Source organism: Oryctolagus cuniculus, chromosome 3 (genome assembly GCF_964237555.1).
Source record: "Oryctolagus cuniculus chromosome 3, mOryCun1.1, whole genome shotgun sequence".
NCBI lineage: Eukaryota > Metazoa > Chordata > Mammalia > Lagomorpha > Leporidae > Oryctolagus > Oryctolagus cuniculus.
Window position 1 is genome coordinate 112,187,234 of NC_091434.1, and position 26,048 is coordinate 112,213,281.

At 39.6% G+C, this 26,048-nt stretch overlaps 1 protein-coding gene and 1 pseudogene across 1 annotated transcript in view; both read left to right on the plus strand.

The window, feature by feature from the left end:
- On the plus strand, window positions 1-25,692 carry LOC138849010 (actin, cytoplasmic 1-like; annotated as a pseudogene).
- DPP10 (dipeptidyl peptidase like 10) overlaps window positions 1-26,048 on the plus strand; it is a 1,559,001-nt gene that overhangs the window by 41,538 nt on the left and 1,491,415 nt on the right. The gene's annotated exons all lie outside the window — the stretch shown is intronic.

Genomic DNA, 26,048 nt, shown 5'->3' on the forward strand with positions numbered 1-26,048 from the left:
TTTCTTCAAATTGACTTTGGCTAATTTTAAACATCAGAAGCAAATAAAATATAGATAAATAAATCCAGAAGTTTAAATCAAGAAAATTGTTATTTTAAAACTACACTTCTTTTTAAAAAAAATGACATTTATTTATCTGAAAGTCAGCGTTGTAGAAAGAGAGGGAGAGACAGAGAAAGAAAGAGAGAGAGAGAGATCTTCCATTCTCTGGTTCACTCCCCAAATGACTGCAATAATCTGGGCTGGGCCAAGTCTATCACATGGACAGCAGGAGTCCAAACACTTGGGCCACCTTCCACTGCTTTCCCAGGCACATTAGCAGGGAGTAGCTGGGTTGCAAACCTGCACCCATATGGAATGTTGGCATCACGGGTAGTGGTTTAACCTGCTAAGCCACAATGCTGGGCCCCAAAATATCAATTTCGAATCAGAAGAATGATAAATACTAACAGCAAACGTGTATTCTGGATAAGTAGAGAAGTCATTAAGATGAGAACATCAAAATGATGCAAGAGGAAATAATTTACATGCATTGGCAAAGAGAAGATCTTCATTCTTGACCAATAAATCATAGACCAGTTGAGTTGATCCAACAGAATGATAGTATGTGTTATCATCTCCATAAAGTCTTCATCAGCTAAAGTAATAACTGCTGAATTCAGAAAGTTATATACAAAAAATATTCAAACATAATTTAGCTATTCAAATTTTGGAATGGCTGCAGAAATGGCCTTAACTTTTTTTTTTTATCACCTTACACATTTTGTAGTCATAAATATGTCATGGCTGTCCTGTGTCTTGTTGGTTATACATTGGCACAGTGATGTAGCAGCTGGGCAAGGGTGTAGCACTTCTTGGATTTGAATCCAGCCAACTCCACCTACTTGTTAAGTGATATCAGGTAAGTTATACTGTGCTTCAATTTTCTCATCTGAAAAAGAGTGACAGTAGCAATATCTACTACATTTTAGGCTGACAGGAGGATTAAGTGAGTCAGTACATGTATTTCACTCCTAAACAAGGTCCAATACAGTGTAAGTGCTTATTAGTGTTACTCATTTTTATTACTGCTACTGAGTAATAGCACAATATGAAAAGGAGCCCATAGACAAATGACAAATCTTGAATTAGGGTAAAACTAAGTAGCTTTCTTAATTACATAATTTTATAGTGCTTAATATACTTCTAATATGTATTATAAATCTCTAAACTTAGGCTGTGGCAGAATTATAGTATATAGTGTATTTTAAGCATATATATGACCATAGGACACTAATTCAAGTTCAAGGATCTCTCTGCTGTGGCCCAGGAGTGCAGTGGAGGATGGCCCAAGTCCTTGGGCCCTGTACCTGCATGGGAGACCAGGAGGAAGCACCTGGCTCCTGGCTTCAGATCAGCGTGGTGCACCAGCTGCAGTGGCCATTGTGGGGTGAACCAACAGAAAAGGAAGACCTTTCTCTCTGTCTCTCTCTCACTGTCCACTCTGCCTGTCAAAAAAAAAAAAAAAAAGTCCAGGGATCTCATGTGGACACTGCTTTGAAAACCCGTCTGGAAAATAGCAGCCTAGAGACCTCCCTGTGACCACATAGGCTCCTGCAACATCCTTTCCGTAGGTAGGTCCTTTCCAAAATCCACCCCCACCGCTGCCTTCCAGCATCCCATTTGGAACCACAGCCTCAGGCCGCATGCGAATCTGATGGAAATATAATACACACCCTACTTGATCATGCTAACTAATTTTAAATCATCGAGCATTTTAAATGATCCCAGATTCTTCTTACTCCTTTAAAAACTACTGCCAGAGAGAACATTTGGAGCATTCGCTCCTTCAGACACCCTTTTGGTTATGAGTGAATATTTCCGCCCTATTTGAATCTGTTTTCAAAATAAAGTCTGACCAGAAGCTGCTTTAAATGTTTACCCAGGGAAGATCCAAGATGGCAGAGTAGGAGGGAGCTTACTGCTCTAACCCAGGAGAATATAGTTCAAAAAAAGTGGACGTAGTGTAGTCTCAGGGAAGAGTTAGGGGGAAAATGGCAGAGGAAACTCTACTGAACTTAAAGGGACACGGTGGATCTCCGTGGAGGGCAGGGCGGCCACAGCTTGGGACTCCTAGCAGCTGAGAGCCTACACACCAGCACTGGAAAGTGAGGTGAGATGAGACTGCGATGGCTGAGACACTGGCAAAAAAGCGGTAGGAAGAGCCTAGAGGGAATGAGGCTTGAAGCCCCATAGGGGAAAGCGCACCAGCCAAACTAGAAAAGAAAAAAAAAAAATACGGGACAGACACATTTCTCTCTCTCCTATCACTTTACAAAGGTGTACTGTGACAAGCTGATAGAACGGGTGCCATTTTGGACATACGTAACAGCTGCGCCAGCTTGTATCTGTGCCTGGCAATCAGCCTTGCGGAGACTCCTGACTCTGGTGGGGAGAAATAACAGGAGCTTGTGACTGTGTGGAGCTTCTGAATCAAGACTGTGAAAACAACTGAGGGTGTGGGGGGACTCACGATGTGGCTGGGACTTTGAGCAGTTTCAGGGGGAGACACCACAAGCTCGGGGGTCCTGTTTACTTGGTGAGAGACATTGCTGGGGAATCTGAACTTACACTGAGGGCTGATGCTTTTTGTGGTCCTTGGGACAGAGCAGACGAATATTATACCCACTGGGTTTAGCATTCAGGCACTGGTCTCCATTGAGGATAAGAGCTCTGCTGATCAGAAAATACTTCTCTTCTGATTTAAAAAGAGAGAGAGAGAGAGAGAGAGAGAGAGAGAGAGAGAGAGAAGATTTACCACCCCAAATGTTTACCAGGGTCCAAGTTCCCACACGAGTCTGTGAAATCTCACCCATGCTCAAATCCTTGATGTAGCTGTCATGTTTCTGCTGAATCTTTCTTTCCTGTGCCTTTATTTTTGAGTTCTCCATCCCATTTTTCTCTCCAGGAATGTATGAAAACAACATGAAACATAGAGACAGACTTTCTGAGGAGCTGCTTTACAGTACAGTCCATGGGCCAGCTTCAGTTGACAAACAGACCTGGCCTTTAACACAAATGGCAGAAGTTTCCAGACCATATCTCAATGAGCAAATAGAGCTGTTTTTTCCATAGCTGTAGTCTGAATATATGATTCTTGTGATTTTTAATGAAAAATGTAATGTACATCTAAAAGGAAAATGAAACCCTCTTCTCACAGATGTCATCATTGCTTATTTCATTACCCACGAAGGAGGGACAATAGCACACCTTATTTGTGAACTTTTGTCCCATTGTGACACTGCTCAAGAATATTACATTTTAGCTCCTTACTCAGCCAGTGGCTTGGCTAGAGGCTATTTTTTCATTCCCCTACCTAGAACTTGCAAACAGGGTGTATGAATTTGGGCCCATAAAAGATTGTTTGGACTAGCTCTTGGAGTTACAAGTACCTTAGACTATGCTCAGCAAGTGATTGTTTTTATACCAACAATCTGCAGTAAGCCCACAGGGACTTAATAAGGTACACAGATCTGAATTTATACATAGCACTGGCATTTCCTTCAGGGAGTTTTGCTAACCCCTCAAAGACTTGTGCTATCAGCTATAAAGTGGGTTGATATCAGGATGTAAAGAAAGGTGTCTTTTTTTATTTTTTATTTTTTATTTTATTTTTTATTTTTTAAACTTTTATTTAATGAATATAAATTTCCAAAGTACGACTTATGGATTACAATGGCTTCCCCCCCATACCGTCCTTCCCACCCACAACCCTTCCCTTTCCCACTCCCTCTCCCCTTCCATTCACATCAAGATTCATTTTCGATTATCTTAATATACAGAAGATCAGCTTAGTATACATCAAGTATGGATTTCAACAGTTTGCTCCCACACAGAAACATGAAGTGAAAAATAATAGATGATTTTTTTTTAAATGATGATGAAATCAGATCAGACCTATTGTCATGTTTAATCCCAGTGAGAGTCAAGTTGGGAATTGATAATTTCTTTTTTTTTTTTTTTTTACAGAGGATCAGTTTAGTATGCATTAAGTAAAGATTTCAACAGTTTGCACCCCCATAGAAACACAAAGTGAAATATATTGTTTGAGTACTCGTTATAGCATTAAATCTCAATGTACAGCACATTAAGGATAGAGATCCTACACGAGGAGTAAGTGCACAGTGACTCCTGTTGTTGACTTTACCAATTGACACTCCTGGCTATGGCATCAGTAATCTCCCTATGCTCCAGTCATGAGTTTCCAAGGCTATGGAAGCCCTCTGAGTTCTCCGACTCTTATCTTGTTTAGACAAGGTCATAGTCAAAGTGGAGGTTCTCTCCTCCCTTCAGAGAAAGGTACCTCCTTCTTTGATGACCTGTTCTTTCCACTGGGATCTCACTCGCAGAGATCTTTTGCCAGAGTGTCTTGGCTTTCCATGCCTGAAATACTCTCATGAGCTTTTCAGCCAGCTCCAAATGCCTTTAGGGCTGATTCTGAGGCCAGAGTGCTATTTAGGACATCTGCCATTCTATGAGTCTGCTGAGTATCTCACTTCCCATGTTGGATCACTCTCCCCTTTATTTACTCCATCGGTTAGCGTTAGCAGGTACTAGACTTGTCTATGTGCTCCCTTTGACTCCCAGTCCCTCCACCATGACCAACTGTGAACTGAAACTGATCACCTGGAACAGTGAGATGGCATTGGTACATGCCACCTCGATGGGATTGAATTGGAATCCCCTGGTATGCTTCCAACTCCACCACTTGGGGCAAGTCAGCCTGAGCATGTCCCAAATTATACATCTCTTCCCTCTCCCATTCCCACTCCCATGTTCAACAGGGATCACATTTCAGTTAATTTTTAACACTTAAGAATAACTAAGAAAGGTGTCTTTAAAACCCTTAACAAATGTCTGAATATAGACAACTCTCAGCAAGTGCTATGATTATATTTAACTATTTATTGGTTCAGGAATATTTTCTAAGGATATTGACTATCAATGAATGCCTTATGCATGATCTCTATTGTGTAAATAGCACTTTAGGCTACATATTTTTCTGAAGACTTTAAACCTCTGGTCACTTCCTGCACTAATCATACTATTGAAGAATTCTTCGCTTTCGTGGACCCATTCTGCATTCAGTAAGCTCCTCTGCTCTGGTCTCTTTTCATGTGTCCTTTGTAGAATCAGCTACTTACTTTTGGTAGGCTTTGCCATGGCTATTCTTGCCTTCTGAACTTTGTGAGGTTTTTTACACTCAAGCTGCCAACTTTGTGGGGAAAGAAAGTTTGAGGAAAGTAGGAAGAAGGATGCAACGGAAGGCAAAGGATCTGTAAGAGAGCCTTCAAGAGCTACTCACCCCAGCAAACTCCTCAACCCAGGGCATTCTCAGAGGCACACCAGTGTAGAAACAGGCAAGAAAGATTTTGTCGGGGAGGCAACATATGAAGAATTCACAGAATTTGGCTTATGGAGAAGCAAAAGGGAAAAGAGAGAGAAGGTAAGGAGACATGATTCTATTACTTGTTGGGAAAAAGGTCGAGGGAAGATGACCCAGATCATGTTCCAGACCTTCAGCATTCCAGCCATGTACATGGCCATCCAGGCCATGCTGTCCCTGTACACCTCTTGACGCACCACTGGCATTGCGACAGACTCCAACCACATAGTCATCCACACTATGCCCATCTACGAGGGGCACAACTTCCTCTACACCATCCTTCCTCTGGACCGGACAGTTGGAACCTGATTACCTCGGGAAGATCCTCACGGAGCACAGCTGTAGCTTTGCTGCCTCAGCCGAGTCGGAGACTGTGCATGGCATTGAGAAGCTGCGCTGTGTCGCCCTAGACTTTGAGCACCAGATGTATGCGGATGCGCCCTCCTCCTCCCTGGAGATGAGTCAGGAGCTGCACGACTGCTAGGTGTTCACCATCGGCAACGGGTACTTCCGCCGTCCCGAGGCTCGCTCCTCCAGCCCTCCTTCCTGGGCATACAGTCTTGTGACATCCACGAAACCACCTACAGCGCCATCACGAAGTGTGACGTCGCCCCGCCAGGACCTGTATGTTGACATTGTGGTGTCCAGAGGCACCACCATGTACCTGGGGAATCGCTGACAGGATGCAGAAAGAGATCACCACCTGGTGCCCAGCCCTGCGAAGATCAAGATCATCTTTCCCGCTGAGCACAAGCACTCCGCGTAGACCGCAGCTGTACCCTGGCCAGGCTGTCCACCTTCCAAAGGTGACTCAACAAGCAGGAGGAGGACTAGTCCGGCTGCTCCATCTTTCACCGCAAAGGCTTCTGGGCCTAGTGTTAACTCAGTGGCGTTACACCTTTTTTTGACAAAACCCAACTAGAACAGAAAACGAGATGGGCTTGGTATAGCTTTATTTGTTCTCTGTGGTTTAATTTTTTATTTATTTATTTTTTTGTTTTGGCGCTTTTGATTCAGTGTTTTAAAAATTGGAACAATGAAGGTGACAGCAGTCGATTGGAGGGAGCATCCCCAAAGTTCTAATATGTGGCCAACAACTTTGATTGCGCATTATTCTTTTTTTATAGTCATTCCAAATATTGCCAGATGCCTTGTGTCAGGAAACCCCTTGCCCTCCAAATGCCACCCCACTTCTCCAAGAAAGTGGTGCAGTCCTGGCGTGTGCGGGGGGGAAGGGGTGGTGGTGGTGGTGGAAGGTATGGGGAGGAGGTGACAGCATTGCTTTTGTGTAAATTATATAATGCAATTTTTTTAAATCCTCACCTTAATAGTTTAAAATTTAATTTTGAACTATCAGGCATCATGGCACCCCTTTTTTGGTCTCCCAGCTTAAGATACTTGAAGGCTTTTGGTCTCCCTGAGAGTGGGTTGAGATGTAGACAGTCAGGGCTCACCTGCACACCTTCTGGAGGCCAGTTCAATAAAAGTGCATCCCGAGGACCAGAGACTTGCCCCAAGTGGTGGAGTTGGAAGCATACCAGGGGATTCCAATTCAATCCCATCGAGGTGGCATGTACCAATGCCATCTCACTGTTCCAGGTGATCAGTTTCAGTTCACAGTTGGTCATGGTGAAGGGACTGGGAGTCAAAGGGAGCACATAGACAAGTCTAGTACCTGCTAACGCTAACTGATGGAGTAAAATTTCCAAAAATTTTTAAAACTTCAATTGCTTAATAATTGAAAAACTTGAAATACGATGAAGGAAAGAAAAACAAAAAATCAGAAGTCATTTTTCCTACATAAAATGTTCTTTCATGACATAGTCTCTGCATACCATTAATGGCTTAATCTGATTCTATGGTGTGGATATCATGCAATTTATGTCGTTTTTTTTTTTTTGAATGGTGAACACTTAGACTGCTCTGAATTTTCACTATTTTAATTAATTTTGTAATGGATATCTCTGTATAAAAGTCAAAGTTCATGGTTATTTCACTTCTTTATATCGCCATGAAAGAAGGGGAGTGATTCCTCATCATTTATGGCATTAACAGCCCAAATTAGCACCCAAGTTTGTCACCTGCTTTTCTGCAGAATGAGAAGTTCCACTTTCCTTTAATATCAGCAGAGGTAGTTCATTTCTGTGGATAACCTGAGATGTTTCCCAGCAAATTTTTCCTTAGCAAAGTTCTACCCATGTTGTTGATTTTACTCATAGAAAAATTTAAAAAAATACATGATTTCAAGAAAGATTTATGCCAGCAAATGTCTGCAAGGTAAAATTTTCAGATACTTAATTCTAGAATTTAATTAACTCACCTTAGAAGGCAGATATAATAAGTGTTCTTACATGGAGTATTCATGAGATAAAAAGGACTTTTCTCAGAGCCAATGAGCATATTTGTCATTTATTTCAGTATTTTCTTTCTGAGCATATCTGGTATTCATAGAAAACAGTTGTAAAATCCCCCAAAATAGGCTAATTAGTGAATATAAACTTTTGATTAAGAATTAGAAAGGTTTGTTAACCCTTGACAATTCTGTTATCAGATCCTTTGCATTGAGTTATTTTTCACCTCTATCTTGGCTAAGGAACCTTGATTGAATGCATTTGGTACAATTGGATTGGCTCTGCATTCTTACCCCACTCTGATTTCTCAGCATTTCTAATTAATTATTATTATTTCTCTCTCTCTCTCTCTCTCTCTCTCTCTCTCTCTCTCTTTTGACAGGCAGAGTGGACAGTGAGAGAGAGAGACAGAGAGAAAGGTCTTCCTTTGCCATTGGTTCACCCTCCAATGGCCACTGTGGCCGGAGCGCTGCGGCCGGCGCACTGCGCTGATCCGATGGCAGGAGCCAGGTACTTATCCTGGTCTCCCATGGGGTGCAGGGCCCAAGGACTTGGGCCATCCTCCACTGCACTCCCTGGCCACGGCAGAGAGCTGGCCTGGAAGAGGGGCAACCGGGACAGAATCCTGTGCCCCGACTGGTCCTAGAACCCAGTGTGCCGGCGCCCCAAGGTGGAAGATTAGCCTAGTGAGCTGCGGCGCCTGCTAATTATTATTCTTTCAGTAGCATTTTTCTTTAATAGGTAATATCATATCAGAAATTATATATTTTGACAAAGTGACATATTGCATAATTTTACCCCCAAAACTAATTTTCTGTTATAAAACACTTTTATGAAATGTTAAATGGACTACTAAATGAGCCTTTAAGGATAGGTTATCAGTGACCAGTGACCAACTAACCAGATTATCTTAATTTTTCTTTAATGGAATAATAGCAACTGAAAAATAAGGACCATGCAGCAGTCATCATTTAGAATCAAAGCTGTTTTTTTATTTCAAAATTTAAAACAAGTAAGATTTATATGCCTATGCTGATATATTTCACAGATCTTTAGAATCAACCATCTTCTTGCACATCATATATTTTTTTCTCTATGTTTACACTATCTTACATATAAGTTAGAAAGAATGCTTTCCAAATTCAGTTGGTTGGTTAATAAGAACAGTTGCACAGTCTCCATAGCATACTCAGTGGTAGTAACAGCAGCTATTACACACTGGAGTGTGGTTTTGTAGGCTTCAGATACTAAAGCTCCCATTTGAGGTACAGAGATAGCTTCATTTCTTAAAAAATAGGATATTTTAATTCAACAAATGTTTGTTGAATCTCTGGAATGTTCATGGATGCCATGCTAAGGATGATGACGTGGGCATGAGTAACATGATCCTCCGAAGCTTAGATTTTGGTGGATTTGAAGACAGATACAAGGATACTATGAGAAATAGCAGACAGTTTTGTGCAGTTAGAAAACTAGGGGGCCGGCGCCGTGGCACAGTAGGTTAATTCTCTGCCTGCGGTGCCGGCAACCCACGTGGGCGCCGGTTCTAGTCTCGGCTGCTCCACTTTCAGTCCAGCTCTCTGCTTTGGCCTGGAAAAGCAGTGGAAGATGACCAGGGTCCTTGGGCCCCTGCACCCACATGGGAGACCAGAAAGAAATGCCTGGCTCCTGGCTTTGGATCAGCGCAGCTCTGGCCATTGCAGACATTTAGAGAGTGAATCAATGGAAGGAAGACCTTTCCCTCTGTCTCTTCCTCTCATTGTCTCTAACTGTAACTCTCAAATAAAATAAATAAAATCTTAAAAAAAAAAGAAAACTAGGACTGGAAATAGTTTGTAATGCAGAAGGGACAGGTGAGTCATGTTTTTCTAATGAGTAATGGGCTTAGGATATATAATAAACTCTGTGGGTGGTAAAGCACAGTGGCAGCAAAGTGTGGTAACTGCCCAGATTTGGCCCTGGATCCTCTGTCCCTTGAGCAGATCATTTAGTCTTAAAGCCGATGTCTCAGCAGTAAAAATTGGGATGATGATACAACAAATTGCAGAGATGTTTGTGTTGAATGAAGTGGCTTATATCTAAAAATTGGCACAGTTATTGGCCTATTGTGGATATTCAATAAATGCTGGCTAATATGATGATGGTGACACTATTACTTTGAATTTAGACTGCTATTCAATTTCTGCAGGATAGGAATACCATGGGAGATACTCAGTGCTTGGGAGGAGTGGACTCTTTCCTGAACAGGAATAATGAGATAGGCACAAATGAGGAATTGGGAACTGGATAAGGCCTTTGCTAATGTATACTGTGCTATTGCAGGTATAACATCCTTCTTAGGAAAAGCTCCATAACTAATAATGAGATCCAGCGGGAGTTATGAGGAAAAGATTTAGAATTGGGAAGAGTAGATAGGATACATTGGCTAGAAATGTCTTGGATAGATAGTGAGGAGTCATATGGTGTCAATTTGTTTGAAATCATTAAGGAAAATGGAGTTAAGTCAGGTTTTTTTCTGTGGAATCCAGTAAAGGGACAGATAGCAGATAAGGTACAATAAGTAGTGTGAAGTGAGAGAGCATAAGGAAGATCAAGGGTTTAGAGTGGTTCTAGGAAGGAAGACTCAGGATTCAGTTTGTCCAGGAGGGGGTAGAACTTGGATTTTGGGAAGGATTTTGTTTTATTGCTTGTAGGAACTATCAAGAAAAAAATGAGTTTCAGAAAGATAAGAGAATGTACCCAAATTTCAATCAAGGTCAGAAATTTAATATAGGACAGAGTAACATTTTACAAAATGGAGAATAGGATATAGAAAACCAGAAGAGGACACTCAATAGTTCTCACTTAGAAATATTAGAGGGTTCACTCTTCACTCTAGAAAAATTGACCCTGGGAAATGAGTTATTGTAAAAAGGCATCTTTGAGGGGCCTTTGGTCAGCATGAAGGAAAGAACATTACCGTGTGGTAATGCTGAGAGGTTCAGAGGTCAGAAGATTGTTCTATAAATGAGAAAAAAGATAAACACACTTCATATAGGTAAAGGCCAGTGGGAAGTGCCAGAAATCTTATGGTTAGAGCACTGACTCTGGAGTCCGGTTAGTTCTTCGTGTGTAATTGACCTTTCTGCATCTCAATTTCCACATCTGTAAGTATCCTGTAAACAAATATTTCATTAATATTTCTAGGAACCCTAGAGTATAACCTGACATATCATATTATGAAATATTTGGTTTTACTTTAGTGAAGGTATGCTGAAAGAATTTAGGTCAGTGGTATGTATTTTCAGATAGGAATAATCCAAAATATTCTCAGTAAAAAGATTAACAGTTAAGAGTCAAATACTAGAGCAGACTGCCTGGGTTCTAATCCTGGCTCTCTATGTCCTGGACAAGTTTATTTGCCTTAGCTTTTTCTATAAATAGAGGATAATAATATGTTCCTCAATAATTTTTGGAAAATAACAAATACAATATGTGTAAAGTTGCTTATAGTAGATTCAGTACATAGGGAGTACAGAATTGCTATTAATCTTCAATGAGATGGAACTAACTTAATGTAGGTAACAAACAGTAAAAATGTTTGAAAAGATATTCTAGACGAGAAAAGTTGGATGTGGGAAGAAAGAAACAAGTATGAGTTTGATGCCTGTGGGTGAATGATAGTCAAGTCTTTTCCTAGAGTGGAAAGAAACCAGGGATGCACAAGAGAGGGTATTAATTTTCAGTGAAGGGTCCTGATTAAAAGGATCAGGGAATCTGGCCATAGCTTCTGAGCACAGTGTACCTAGCTCTGAGAAAACAACTGGAGGGAAATTTGAGATTCTCAAAACAGAATGACACAACAGACATGACTTTTTGGGAAACTGAATCTGTTAGAGATATTCTGGAAAAATATATATTTATTAATGAATATGTCCAATATTTTCTGCAAGAATATGGTAAAAATGAGTAGCTTTAAAAAACAGCCACTCTGCAATACGTCGAAATGTTTGGTCCTAGTGACAGTGTGGGTCACCGAAATGGAAAGCCTTTCTTTTGGGCCTTTCTATGTAAATCACAGGTAGGTAGGACCAAGGTCACGGAACCAGGTTGGTCTTGTCATAAAACAGTCTGTTTCATGTGCAAAAGTTTCCTATAATAAATTTTAGAAACTTTGAAGTTCTTTTAATAACTCATATCTAGTTAGATGGTAACCAGGTAATTTGGGAAAGGAGCAAGTAAATCTCATTTTTAAAACTTTGTGTTTTTTTTTTTGCCAAGAATTATAGAAATACTTAAAGTTTGTGTGAAATTCTATGTGGGCTCTTATTTATATGTACTTATTATGCATTTTTATTGCTTGAAAGATGTCCCCATCTGTAGCCAAGTCATCTGAACTTGTGTGGTACTGGCATTTGAGCAGGTGCTGAGTTGTCATTTTGCTTTGAGGTCCATTAATTTAGAACTCTTTGAAGAATGCCAGTAAGAATTCAGCTATATTCAACTCATCTTATCTACCTTTGCATTTGCCACTTCAGTTGATTAAAGTTTTTTTTTTTTTTTTTGTATCAAAAGGGAGCAAATATTGAACTCTGTAAATATTGTGCTAGCTCTGGGAAACCATTTGCAAGCACTTTAACACATGTAATCTTTCTCCATTATCTCATTCCTCTCTATCCACTGCCCATCAACTTGAGAAATGCTATCCACAGAAAAATAATTTCTTGGAAAACTCAAGCTATATCAAAATAGCGAATTTGGACAAAGCATGATTTTATAGCTAAGATAGAAGATGTGCTTTTCTGAGAACTTTGAAAAGGAAGTTATATTGTCTGCAAATATGCCAAAAGAGTATAATTGGCCTTGGTATTGGCATTGGATGTCAACAAGTATTGGCCATTAAGAGATGTGGCCATAAATTCATATCTAAAGAACATTTGGTGAGTTGGTAGCTGGAAAATGAAGAGCAAATAAGCTTCTTGATGCACTGAAGGATGTTGATGAAATAGATTGAACCATCCTTTTGGTAGTTTATTATCTGAGAAGTGAATACCAACTAACTATAACTACATATCTATACTTGTATCTATATCTTAACTATATCTATATATCTATACCTGTGTATATATCTATATCTGTATCTAAATCTATATATCTATATATATCTATATCTATATGACAGCATGTCTCAATATCCATGGGAGATTTGTTCCAAGACCAATTTTGCTGATGCCCAAGTGCCTTATATTAAATGGCATAGTATTTGCCTATAACTTAAATACATCTTCTGTAAACATTAATTCTTCTTTATTTGTATTACCTAGTACAATACTGTATAAATGGTGATTATACTATATCATTTAGGGAAAAATGACAAAAAATCTGTACATGTTCAGTACATATGCAATTTTTTTCTCTGAATATTTTCCGCCTATGTTTGGATGAGTGCATAGATACAGCGGGGCTCACAGATATGGGGTATATATTTTTTCTTCTGAGTGTTTCACAATATTCATAATATTTATTTTTCTCTTTGGTAACTTCCTCTTTCCACTTTTGTTCAAAGATGATCTTGATAATCCTTGTTATCAGTCAGTGCCCAATTATAAAAATAGAAAGCACGGTTGATATTTTAACAGGGGGATGTTTTTATGGGGTATTGGTCAAACGAGTATTGAAGGACTAACTTTGAGATTTCAGAGATTATAATGGAAGGTAGTAGCTACCTCTTCTAAAGTACTGATGGGTGTAATTTGTGGTTATTAAGACCAAAAAGCCTGGTGGAGGCCCTGTGAAACCTGTGTCTAGGACTTTGGAGATAGGGAGTCTGTTGTGCTGAAATCGCTATCTCAGAGGTTCAAAGAACGGGCATTGCTAAATTGGGTCTGATGAGAAGGTGTACCATAGTCCTGTGAGACTGCTATAACAAAATACTGTAGACCAGGTAGCTTATAAATAATAGAAATATATTTTTCATAGTTCTGAAGGTTGAGAGGTCTGATATAAAGGCACCAGCAGTGTTGTTGCCTGGTGAGGGCCTACTTGTTTCACAGATGTTGCCTTCTTGCTATGTCCTCATGTAGAGGAAGGGGTTAGGACCCTCTTTTCCCTCTTTCATAAGAGCAGTATTCCCATCCCTGAGAACTCTACTCTCATGGCCCAATCATCTGCCAATGATCTCACCTTGTAACACCATCACTTTGAAAACCCTTTAACATTTGAAATTCAACATGTGAGTTTTGTGGGGAGGGTTACATATGTTCAGACCATAGCACAGTGCCTGGCCATCACTTCTATCTCTGAATGGGCACAAAGAGACTGGGGATACACAAAGAGAGGTAAAAACCTGAGCCACGGGCTACTGCCTTGATAAAGGGTCATTGTTGAGCTGAGTCTTATGGGAACAGAAGCAAAGTTCGAAAAGCAAATTCATTCTTTCTCTCCCAGCCTTCTGGTCTCCAGTTAATGCCCCTGGGCAGAATTCAATATAGAAATGCTGGCAAAAGAAAGGTACATAATCTGAGCCACAGGCTCATCATAATGAAGCAGAGGAATCACAAAAGGGTGACTGTACAGACCTTTTAATCAAGTATTACTGTTATAAAATCATTCCTAATGGAAATACTAGGGATACCCTCTTGCCATGCATAGACATATATACAAACACACTTCAGAGCAGTGTGTGAGTCACAAAGTAGGATGTTGCATGTGGTTCAGAGTAAAAGCTAGCATCCTTCTTTGTTCTTATTATGAGCCAATCTTCCATTAAGCCCTTCAGAGATAGCATTTCATTTAATAAGCCCAGTAGCTTTATTAGAGATGTGGAGTTATCTCCATATTACAAATGAAAAAAAAAATCAGAGGATTTAAGCAATTCCCCTCAGTAAGTAAAGGGTAGGATTCTAGCCAGTCTGTTTAACAACAAAGAAAATGTTGAACTTTCTTCATCCACTTGAGGGTATAGTAAGGCCAGGGCAAAAGAAATGCCAACCACTTCTAATATAGTGCAAGAGACAGGAAGATATCCACAGCCAGAATGACCTTGGCTTTAGGGAGGGCCCATACCACTACTGGGGTTGTATTGGGTTCCGTTTCTGTGCTTCAAGCTTTACTCTAGTCTCGCTTTCCAGATGAGGATGGTCTACCTAGTACTTGGACTTTCCCCGAAGTTTTTTTTTTAAATAGTATTATTTTTGGTTTAAAATCATAATTAGTGGCAGACACTGTGGTGTAGCAGGTTAAGCTGCCTCTCAGGACACACACACATCCTGATTTTCCACTTAGATGACTGAGGCCCAAGTACTCTTCTGCTGCCTGTCCAGGTGAGATAGCTGGAAGCTGGATCAGAAGTGGAATAACTAGGACTCTAATCAACACTCTGACATGAGATGCCAACATCATACACAGTGGCTTAAAACACTGCACCACAATGGTGTCCTCCAATCTCATTTCTTTCATGACCATAAGTCACTCTACTTCTGCAAAATGTAGAGACATCCTGAGAGAAGAGACAATACCTAGGTCATTGCTGAATTTGTGGAAGCTAATGGAAGCTGGCCGCACAGTAGGTTGACTCCACTGATTGAATTAAGGAATTCTTGAGGAACCCTGATCAGGATAGTAAAGTTTTTAGTTATCATGTTAAAAAAGGAGGAAATTTTCTGAATCAGGCTTACATTTAGTTTGAGCATGATATACATTTGTTCATAGGATGACATATGAGGCAACAAGGTTCCCTGGTATTGAAATATTTATCTCTGCCAAGATTCACAACTCAGCACCATCTAATTATTTGCTAACCTTGGGAAGCCTTGATAAAATACTAAGTGTTGTACCAATATTTCAAATGAGATTAGTCCCAATTCTCTGCTAAAAAGTTTGGAAAACGGATTTGGACTTGGTGATCCTAAAACCCAAAACTGACCAGCTGCCATACTACTTTCTTCAAATGACAGGTGCCCTAGAATCAAAGCATCAAGGTCCGGCATCCACACAGACAAAGAAAGAATAAAGAGTGAGGGCAGTACAGAGGCAAATTATATTTGATGCACTAGCAAGCAAAAACACTGTACCTCAAATATCTTTTGAATGCCCAGAGAGAAAAGAGCCCAGAAAATGTAATTAGGTTGTGGGGGGAAGGTGAAGGCAGGAATCTATTTGGTGCCCGAGCTTCTCCATGGGAGAAGCTAATGGCAGTAGCTAATGGCAACAGAGGACAGTAATGAATGTCTCAGAGTTGAAGGCCACAGAAAAGGCACTTAGAACATTTTTCATGTACTTAATAGCTAGGATCAGGAGACTGGCCTAGGCAACCTGCTTTAGGTTGAACACTATGTTTACAAAGATGAGCCACCATTTAACTTATCAGTGAGTGACTTCACATCTCATAGCTTTCTTTTCTTTTTATTAAAGTTAGGATTAAGTAATAATTAAGAGTGAGGGGTCTCCAGATACAGAAACGTTTGGGCTTTCATCCTGGGCCTAACCTTGATTAGCTGTATGAACCTATTAGGCTACTTCATTTGCCTCTGTTTACTTTTGTTGTCAGGTACTTAAAGCGAAGATAATCACAGCATATACTACAGAGGGTTATTGTGAACACTCAGTAAATAATGTTGTGAAGTTCTTGTCCAAGTAACAAAGCAAGTTCTCAATAAACACTAATCATGTGTCACAGGATTATTATAAGTAGACTTTAGCTCTTGCATGTCAAAACCTCAGCTATTGTATTTTTCCTGGAAAGGATATATTTTAAAATGTTTTGTAAAGATGGCTATTTCTGGGGTCAGTGCTGTGGGTAAAGCCACCATTACATATGGGCACTGATTCAAGTCCTAGCTGTTCTACTTCCAACTCAGCTCCCTGCTAATGTGCCTGAGAAAGCAGCAGAGGATGGCCCAAGTTCTTGGGTCCCTGCAGGTGTGAGACCCAGAAGAAGCTCCTGTCTCCTGGCTTCGGTCTGGCCCAGCCAAGGCTGTTGTGGTCATTTGAGGAGTGAACCAGCAGATGGAAGATAGCTCACTTTCCTTCTGTTTCTGTATCTCTGTCTTTCAAATCAATAAAATAAAATTTTTTTTTTTAAAAAAGATGGTTACTTCTCAGTAATATGGATCTCTGCTTCCTGAGACCCAGAAAATAATCCAAAGCTGCTAAAAATCCACCACGTTCTAAATGACCTTTATCAAGTGCTCTCCTAAACCTGAGGAGGCAGGGGAGTGACTTGAAGGTGAAATCCCCGGTTAGCAATCCCCCAGGTGAATGGAAAATTTAAAATAATATTCTAATGATTCATTGTACATTACTACGCACCATTAGGTGCCTACATTACATCTTGGGGCACAATCAATATCTGTCATCTTGGCTATGGCCCTGATGCTAGAGCAGTTCAATTTCATTTTGCAACTCTCAGACTCATGAAGCTGTATCTCAGGTGTCATATGATAAAATATTAGTCAGAAGTACATATTCACTACTAAAGCAGAGTGGGAAATAATTGATGAAGAAGGTGTCTTTCCATCTGGTCGAACATCATTAAAGTTAGGATACAACTGATAAGAGAAGAAAGTAAAACCAACATTCTATGAAACTTTTTGGTGAATCCATGTCACTCTGTCTGTGTGTGTGTGTGTGTGTGTGTTTATTCTGCATTTCAGAGAGTTTCTCTACAAGTATTTTTGGACAGGGTCACTGTTTATGAAATTTTAATACAGGTAAGAATTGTGAATGAACATACCTCTTGTTTAAAGAGGTATCAATAAAAAGATAGGTTTCTTTATTGAAAGTTTGAAAGGAATTATTCTATTTCTATTGCAAAACTGAAAAGGGATTCCAAAGTTGCTATGAGCAAGCAATAAAGTAGTTGTAATCATCCTTAACAAATTAGTGAGTTACGCTATGATTGAATTGTTTTCTTTCAGAATTGGAAAGAGCACCCATTCTTTCTCTCACGTAGGCGTCACCATGGGGGAACCCAGAAACACACTCTGATCAAGATTATTGGCCGGCGCCACGGCTCACTAGGCTAATACTCTGCCTAGCGGCGCCAGCACACCGGGTTCTAGTCCCGGTCGGGGCGCCGGATTCTGTCCTGGTTGCCCCTCTTCCAGGCCAGCTCTCTGCTGTGGCCAGGGAGTGCAGTGGAGGATGGCCCGAGTACTTGGGCCCTGCACCCCATGGGAGACCAGGAGAAGCACCTGGCTCCTGCCATCAGATCAGCATGGTGCGCTGGCTGCAGCGTGCCAGCCGTGGCGGCCATTGGAGGGTGAACCAACGGCAAAGGAAGACCTTTCTCTCTGTCTCTCTCTCTCACTGTCCACTCTGCCTGTCAAAAAAAAAAAAAAAAAAAAAAAAAAAGATTATCTTCCCCACAGGCTCTCCCAAGTGGAGAGCCACTGGATTAGTGAAAGCTCGAATTAGAATTCAAACATCCCTGGGAGGTTAAGCACATCATCCAGTGACTCACACTTGAATGTGAATTTTTGAAATGTTAAATGCGTGATTTCTTTCCATATTGAGATTAGACAGAAATGTGTATTCTGCACCAGAGATATAGGAAATGGAGCACTATGAGATAGAGAAAGCCAGAGCCCTGGTCACAATGTCACAGAGAAGACAATGTGAAAACTGTGTGAGTGTGAGCACGTGTGTACACATGTGTATGTGAAATACAAGAAGTCACAGAGAACTGTAGAGAAAGATGGGTAAGAGCTCCAGAAGTGGCTTTGATTTGGACCACTGTTCCGTGCTTGTTGCTTCTAGCTGTACACCCCCTTTGCAATCGTTCTGCACGTAGCTTTGCTGACGGATGCTCTCTGTGCCATTGACTTGCCTGACTTTATACAAGGAGCCTCAGACAGACAACGTATCTGTTAGCATTTGCTGTTTGATCAAAAATATTAATGATGACAGTAATTTCCTTTGACAGAGGAAGGTTTCTGTCCTAAAATGACTATGAAAATGTAGTTTGACTTTATCTGTAGTATCTAATCATTAAATATATATGCTTGTAACAAGGGTGTGCAGCTGAGGAGTTTTGATGGATTATAATAGTGCCTTTGGTTTCTTTTGGAAGATAGGGAGATTCAAATAAATGCCTTGGTAACAATGTTCAATGGAGGTGCACTGGGGGGGGGGGGCGGTCAGGAAGGTTAGCATACTGGCTTGAGGCTCAATGTAAAGAAAATATACTGATACCCAGGTGAATACCTTGAGTTTGAGAAAAAGAAATTTCCCTGAAAAGGAGAGAAGGGATCTGGAAGCTGCAAACCACATACTTAGAGTGGCTGTGGGACATGAAGGAAAGGGGATGGATGTAGGATAAAACAAGTGAAGCTATTGCACAGGAACATGAATTCAGGGCTGGATGGTCTCAAAATGATGCAGGTGATTGTAAGGCTGAGATCAACCGGGCTTCTTTTTTTTTTTTTAAATGTTAAAGTTTCTAAGATCTTTATGCCATGAAATATAAGACACTAGACATTTTTAAACAATAATTCTTCAGTTTCTGGTTTTTTTATATAGCTTTGGAGGACTATAAAATATTTCTAGTATATTTGAAATTGCCTATGAGGGAAGAAAAGAATGAAAAACTGTGAAAAGTTTATTTTGATTTCTGGAATAGGTGTGTTTTAACCAAATGTAGTAAAATACATCCTCTATTTTCTTTGTTACAAAACCAGGCTCTTCTTCCTCCCCACTGTTACAATAAGTAGTTGTAGTCTTCCCATAACTCAGGGATGCTGTGGAATGTCCATTTGTTGGGTGGATTTCTGACTTTCTCATTTCAGGTCTGAAGTTTAGAATTGTGTTGAAATATGCAAGATTCTTCTATAGCCTTCTATTTATTCTCCTTTCCTTTGTCACTGCCTATTTCCAACTCATCTCCTATGTTGCTATGAGACGAATTTTCTTGAAACCTTATTTTTTTGAGCAATTGCTTCTTGAAAAATCTAACCGATTTTCCATTGTTTTTCTGTGTAATCACATTTCTGGATTTCAAGGTCAATCTTCGGTTTTCCTCCACTTAATCTCACTGTAATTTTCTGCCTCTCCACAACATAAGATGTATCTCCTCCACCCATTCTAAGCCTCTTTCCTCACCATCTTTCCTTGTTGTTCCATCATTCTCTATACTGAAGCTTTCCTCAAGATCACGTCTATCCTCTTAAATTCCTACTGAGTCTTAAGCTTCACCTTTATTTCCACCTATATTGTAACACAACATCTAATGCTCACTGAAACTTGACAATATGCCAGACACTGCCCTAAACATGTTTCATGCATTATGTTATTTAGTTTGTATATCAGGCTGAAGAGGAGAAAAGTTTCTCTCTATGGGTCTCTGGATGGGCCTAAGAATTACAATGACATAAGACAGATTAACAAGAGAAAGCATAATATTTTACTAAAATTTTGCTTGCATCCGGGAGTTCTCACAAGAAAATTAAGACCTAAAAGAAATGACTTGAACAAACAGCTCATATACCTTTTAAAGGCAGTAAACTGTAGAATAAATACAAAGACATTTATTGGGGGAAACAAGTGGAAAATAAGGGTTATTTTAGTGGGTTTGTTTGTAGTGACCCATTTCAGAGTCAATTCTCAGTATTTTGATAAGAGTGTGTTTTCCTGGGGTGGGTGATTTTCTCCTGGGAAATTGTGTGGTCTGTTTTAAAGTAGAAAATGGGAGGTTAGGGAGCCCTTCTTGGACTTGCTATATTTGGGTGGCTTCAGCTGAAAAACCAATACACCAAAGTGGTGTTCTAGAGTGGCATGTCCTTAATTCCTCCAACCCTGTAAGGCAGTTCCACATACTCGTTTCACAAGTGAGGAAATAGAGGCACAGATGAATAACTTGCCTAAGTGACATGGGTACTAAAGTCACTTCACCAGGGTGCAGAGCCAGACTGATGCTTCTTAGCCTGTACCCTGCTGCTAAATTCTCTTGCCCTGTGACACCTCTGGTCCTTCACAGTCCACTCTGACTTATAGCTCACACTTTTTAATTTTTTTTCACTTATGAACCTCTGAAGTTTATTATTGTTCTGTGTTTATTTAATATATATTAACTTCCGTCTGGGCATTTTATTGCAAGATATGCTGAAATTATTTGTTTTTGAAATTTTATTTATGTATCTGGAAGGCAGAAAAAAGAGACAAAGAAAAGAGAGAGAAATAAAGAGGGAGCGAGAGAGAGAGAAAGAGAGAGAGAGAGATATCTTCCTTCCATTGATACACTTCCCATATGCAGGCAAGAGCTGAGATTGGGCCAGATAGAAGCCAGGAACCCAACTCAGGTCTCCCGCATAGGTGGTAGGGACCCAACTACTTGAGCTATTACTTGCTGATTTTCAGGGTGCATGTTAGCATGAAGCTGAATTGGAGGCTGAACTGGGACTCAAACCCAAGCACTTCCATATGGGATCTATAGATCCCAAGTGCCAACTTGACCTCTGTACCAAACACCTGCCCCTGTTAAAATAATTTCTATGTAGGACGGCGCCGCGGCTCACTAGGCTAATCCTCTGCCTAGCGGCGCCAGCACACCGGGTTCTAGTCCCGGTCGGGGCGCCGGATTCTGTCCTGGTTGCCCCTCTTCCAGGCCAGCTCTCTGCTGTGGCCAGGGAGTGCAGTGGAGGATGGCCCAAGTCCTTGGGCCCTGCACCCCATGGGAGACCAGGATAAGTACCTGGTTCCTGCCATCAGATCAGTGCGGTGTGCCAGCCGTGGCAGCCATTGGAGGGTGAACCAACGGCAAAGGAACCTTTCTCTCTGTCTCTCTGTCTCACTGTCCACTCTGCCTGTCAAAAAAAAATTTCTATGCTTCATTCTACTTTGTTTTCCAAATAGTATATAATCCCAGTTGTGATAGCACCTCATTAAATTATTTATTTCTGATAGATATGGCAAAAATTGCTCAAATAATTGCCTTGTTTTTTATAATTCACTCTGCCAGCATAGTGTCTTCATATTGACATGCTACAAAGTATTTTAAATTTCATGTATATGATCAATGAAGGCTTTCAGTTTATTTGAAAGTTGGCTAGCATTCTGCAAGGCATCATGAGCTTAGCTTCTGTGCATCTGAGTTATCCAGTTTTCATTTGAGATTTTTCTGAAACAATTCTTCACACATTCTTCCTATGTAAATATCACACAAACAAGAAAATCACACCTTTCATGATACATGTACATTTGGTCTACCTTTGTTGTAGTAGTTGTAGTATTAGTAGTAGTATTATAGTATTAGTAGTAGTATTGTAGTTGTAGTTGTAGTATTCAACTATTTTAAATTCTTCTTAAGAATATAAAAAACACATGGTTGTAAAAATATGAATTTTTGTTTAAAATCAATTTCACAGTGTTTTAGCAGATTTTTTCTGTTTTTAACCAGGATAATGAGAATCAAGACTTGAGGAAATATCTGGTTTTAATAATGGATTCACTCTGGAGGGGTGGCTGCTGGGAATAGAGACTTGAGAATCAGGTACTCCTGATTTTGTATACTAGCTCTGCCACTAACTATCTGTGTGGTCTCAGCAAGAAACTTAGCTTCTCTGAATGACTGTTTTTTAATATCAAAAATGGGGATAATAACACCTACTCTTCAGTGTTGTTGTGAGAGTGAAATTCAATAATGCATAGAAAGGAATTACTTAACATACTTTGCCATATGGTAATTGCTTAATAAAATATTCTATTAGTAGTAGTTACACATTCATAAACATAGTAATTGGCAAATGATGATTAACTTGAAAATGAACATGTAGAATTTTGAAATCACTCTTGCTCCTTTCCTACCTCCCTTCTACTCTTTCCTTCTCCATCCCTCTCTTTTCTTCCCTCCCCTTTTTATCTGAACAGCTTCATTGAGATATACTTTAAGTACAATAAAATTCACCCATTTTGATGTACAGTTTAATGGATTTGGGTAATTGTATGCAATTAGGTAATCTTCATCTAATCCAATGAAAATATAAAACAGTTCTGTCCACCCTAAAAAGTCTTTTCATGTCCATTTGCAGTCAAACACTGCTCCTCCTCCCCATTCTCATCTCCAGGCAACCACTTATCTTTTTTTTTTTTTTTTTGTCACTATAGTTTTGTCATTTCTAGAATTCCAATATAAATGGAACTATACAATTGTAGCCTTTTGCATTTGATTTCTTTCACTTAGCATAATGTTTTGTGAGATTCATTTGTGCTTTATGTATAATAACATTTTATTCCTTTATGTTGCTGGGTAGGATTCCATAGTATGAGTATATCACAATTTGACAATCCATTCACCAGTTGATGAGTATTGGGGTTGTTTGAAATTGTTTCAATTTTTGGCTGCATGAATACTATTGCTATAAAAATTTGATTACAAGACTTCATATAGACTGATTCTCCATCTTAAAGGGCTTAGAGTTTTCAGGAAGAGGACACTGGGCCATAATGAAAAGCATAGCATGCAGTGCCTGACCCAGAGCATCTTGGTTTGGTTCTTCTCCTGCCTCCAGTGATAATGATAATAGTAGTGAAGTAGGCTCAGTCTTTCATTTATCTGACTCGCCCATATCTTTGTCTCTAAGGAGTTGCTCCCATGGCCCCTTTAGCCAATTTATCATGCTCCCATCCCTGCTATCATGCATTGGATTGGAGTAGATGCCTTGTGCAAACTGTGGGAACCGTATGTTCTCCATGAGAATGGGAAATTCAGAAAAAGACACTTCAGTTAATCGATGATGTATTCTTCACACAGAAGTAAGTTGGACTTGGCTAGAAGAGAGCAGAAACTTCCATGGACTAGAGACAGGCGAAAGTGGCCGGGAGAGGAGAGGGGAAGTGGGAAAAGGAAAGGGTAGGCAGGCAGTAGAAGAGCAATGAGACAAAGAAACAAGAGACTAGAAGATAAGATAGGATGTGAGCTGTATCTATTTCTTTCTTTTCCAATATCCAAGATGCCAGGAAATCTTTACATTCTGTGATTTTGCTGGCTGCCCTCATAGTTCTTCAGGGAATTCTCTCTTTGATTTAAACTAGATTCAGCAGATATTTTTTTTTTTCCTGACAAACCTATCAAGTAAATAATTCCCAACTGAGACACATAAGTATTATGAAGATTTATGGAGTTCTAACTATACACCAGATATTTTACCAATACTTCCTTTACTATTCTCTTAATTTGAAACACTAAAACTACCTTAAGGGGAAGTGATTTCTCTTCAAATAGTGGAACTGCATTTGAAATAATATGTACACTGTGGTTGGAGAGTGGCATGCCTTGAGCATGCACTCTGAGCTGGTTTCTTGGCATGCCCATGTTGGACCCTCCGTGATGAAATGAAAGAAATGTTAGTTTTCACAATCATAGAAAAAAAAACCCGTAAGTTCATAGAGTACCACAAAGACCTCAAATTGTCAAAATAATCCTGAGCAAAAGCAACAAGATTAGAAGCATCACACTCCCTTATTTCACAACACATTTTAAAGTAATTGTAATCAAAACAGCATGGTATTGGCTTGAAAACAGATCTATTGACTAGTGCAGCATGATATAAAACCAAGAAAGAGGCCCACATGTTTATGGTCTTCGATTTTTAACAGAAATACTAAGAAAACACCATGGGGAAAATAGTATCCTCAAAAATAGTTTGGGAAAACTGGATATCCACAGATGAATGAATTTAATCTCTCATACTATATAAAAATTCAACACAAAATAGATTATAAAAATTTAAGATAAAGACCTGAAAACTATAAAACAACCAGAAGAAAACATAGGGGGAGTACTTACTGGCACTGTTCTGAACAATGATTTTTTGAAAATGAACCCCAAAACACAGGCAGTAAAAGCAAAAAATGACAAATGGGATTTCATCAAACTAAAAAGAGCTGTACAGCAAAAGAAATAATTAACAAAGTGAAGAGACAACTTACAGGATGAGAAAAATGCCTATAAACATCTGATAAGGAGTTAATAGACAATATACATAAGAAACTCAAACAATTTAATAGCAAAGAAAAAAATAATTCGACTTAAAAATGGGCAAAGGACCTGAATAGACATTTGTCAAAGGAAGGCTTACTAATGGCCACTAGGAACATGACAAAAGTATGCATCACTAATCAATATGGAAATGAAATTAAAAATCCCAATGAAATATTACCTAAGAGCTATTAGAATGAATTTTATAAAATGATGAAGAATGGAGTGGGAATTTTGAGTAGTGGGTACGATGCCTATATACCACATTAGGGTACCTTAGTTTGATTCCTATCTCTGACTTGTGTCTCAAGCTTCCTGCCAAGGCAGACCCTAAGTAAGTGATGGTTTATAATTTGGCTTCTGCCATCCACATTGGAGGTGTAGATTGAGTTTCCAGGTTCTGGAACAGCTTCAACTGTTGTGGCCATTTAGTGAGTCAACCATCAAGTGGGAGCTTCTGCTCTCTGCCTTTCAAACCTGTAAACAAATATTTTTGAAGAGAATAGTTAGCTTTATAAAAGGATGCGATAACAGGTGTTAGAAAGGATGCAGAGAAAAGACAACTGTTATACACTGCTGGAGGGCATGTAAATTAGTACAATAATTATGGAAAATGGGATAAATAGAGAAACAGAACTACCATGTGATCCAGTAATCCTGCTTCTGGGTCAACATCTTAAGGAACTGTACATCAACCGTCAGGACAAGAGCTGATCAAGTCACTGTTTCTCATAGTGTCCATTTCACTTCAACAAGTTTCCCCTTTGGTGCTCAGTTAGTTGTCGCCGATCAGGGAGAACATATGATATTTGTCTCTTTGGGACTGGCTTAATTCACTCAGCATGATGTTTTCCAAATTCCTCCATCTTGTTGCAAATGACCAGGTTTCGTTGTTTTTGACTGCTGTATAGTATTCTATAGAGTACATGTCCCATAATTTCTTTATCCAGTCTACTGTTGATGGGCATTTGGGTTGGTTCCAGGTCTTAGCTATTGTGAATTGAGCTGCAATAAACATTAATGTGCAGACAGCTTTTTTGTTTGCCAATTTAATTTCCTTTGGGTAAATTCCAAGGAGTGGGATGGCTGGGTTGAATGGTAGGGTTATATTCAGGTTTCTGAGGAATCTCCTGACTGACTTGTATACTTTATCCATTTTAGTATTTTTTTTTTTGTTCTAGTACCATTGGTTGAACTCTGTATTTAACACACAATTATTCTTAGGTGTTTAAATTTTAACTGAAAAGTGATCCCTGTTAGGAATTTGTAAAACATTATGCTGAGTGAAATAAGCCAATCCCAAAAGGACAAATACCACATG